Source organism: Populus euphratica, unplaced genomic scaffold, assembly GCF_000495115.2.
Source record: "Populus euphratica unplaced genomic scaffold, PopEup_1.0 scaffold7051.1, whole genome shotgun sequence".
NCBI lineage: Eukaryota > Viridiplantae > Streptophyta > Magnoliopsida > Malpighiales > Salicaceae > Populus > Populus euphratica.
Window position 1 is genome coordinate 1 of NW_011506803.1, and position 1756 is coordinate 1756.

The following is a 1756-nucleotide window of genomic DNA, read 5'->3' on the forward strand; positions in this document are numbered from 1 at the left end:
TGTATATAATTTTTTAAAATAAAATTCAAAATATTTATGTATATATTTAATTAAATAAATCAAGAATTATTTATACAATAAAAAAATTATCAAGCCCAATCTCTAGCTAATCAAAGTTAAGCCATCAAACATGTAACTTGGATAATTAATTCAATTAGGTTCAACCATGTTTTTTATATAATTTTTTTTTTATCTAAAGTAAACATTTATAAAATTAAAAACTAATAAAATATCAAAGTGATTAAAAAAATTAAACTAAAACCAATTATATTGCTTAATTATTAACTCCTCGATGCTTTGGAAAAAGAAGCATGTGAGGCGTCGTTTGTATTGCTTAGATTCTAGTGTTTTTAGTTACTGAAAAATCAAGCTGGTCTATTTTAAACCATGAAAAATCTATTTTCAACCATATTTGAAGTAAAAAAAAACACTTTAAACTTCTTCTAAAACATATGCATAACATCTAATAATTCAAAAATTGAATCTAAAACTCACAATTAACTTAAAATAAAAATTATTTTGGGTTCACATCTACTATTTCAAACAAATTTAAAGGAAAAAAAACACCTTGCATAAACTTTCTACGTCAAAAAAAACTTATTCATATTAAAATCACTTGTTTTCATTGCCAAAATTAGTTTCAATTGATAACTTTTTATTATTAGAATTTAGTCATTTTCCTTTTCTTTCTCAAATAAAAGATAAAAAATTAAAAAAATGAAGTTTGTAACGAAACCTAAATTTCATAAATTACTAGGGATTTTAAGTTGATAATTTGAAAAGTTAGAAGATGAAACTCTACATTTAGCCTAAAGTTCTACTATCCCAATGAGACCTCTATCGTCATCTAAGACGTCCAGGTGGCCATAATATGTAGTAACAAAATGGCTACATGGAGGTTTGCACTCATTGAAAATCTCCGTGTGGCTCACCCCATCTGGAGCACACGTCTGCGGTAAGATGGGGAAGGCTGGCTTATTGCCTAAATCCAGTACCAATTATGGCGACAGGAATCGAAAAGTTAAAAGAGCAAGATTCGTAATTGAGTATTTTGGGCTCCATCTGATTATTTTTGGAAGTCCCCACAACGGGGTCTACTCCTATCAGCGCTGAAATGTTGATGTCTAAGGAAACATCGGCAAGTCCAAGTGCAAGAGCAAATGCAATGTATCCACCCCTACTGTGGCCTGCAAGAGCAAGGTTGTGCATTTCCCCTTCAATATCTTCAGGTAGCACACACCGGAGACCTGAGGGCAACCAGTTTGCCACTTCTGCTGCCAAGTCAAGCTCGACTTGTACGCAAGGTGGCATGAATCCGTATAACTACGGATCAAAACTCCAATGTCAGGTCAATCTTCACATAGAATATTTCTTCATCAAAATTAGACAAAAATAAAATACATGGAACAACATATATCCATGGGATGCTGCAGCTTTGTTAAAAGCTAGCTATACATGAAACTCATGAAGAATGAATCGATTTGTACAGTACGTTTGGATATATTAAGAAAGGACATGGAAAAAGGTGTACCTGCGGTGCGCCCCCTATGTATCCATGAGAAGAGATGAATTTGAAAACATCAGTGTACCAAGAGTTGTGGCGGCCTGTGCCGTGGTGAAACAAGATGACAGGATACGTGCCCTTTTCTTCCGGGCTAAGAATTAACAAGGATCTAGGAGGTGAACAGCTAGAGGCTGTTCCTACATCAGATTGTATCGCGTGGAAATTTCCTGTTTCGAAAACACCCGAAACAGA

At 33.6% G+C, this 1756-nt stretch overlaps 1 pseudogene; it reads right to left on the reverse strand.

Moving 5' to 3' along the window:
- Positions 1 to 809: 809 nt before the first annotated feature.
- On the reverse strand, positions 810 to 1750 carry LOC105120340 (chlorophyllase type 0-like; annotated as a pseudogene).
- Between the last annotated feature and the right edge of the window lie 6 nt (positions 1751 to 1756).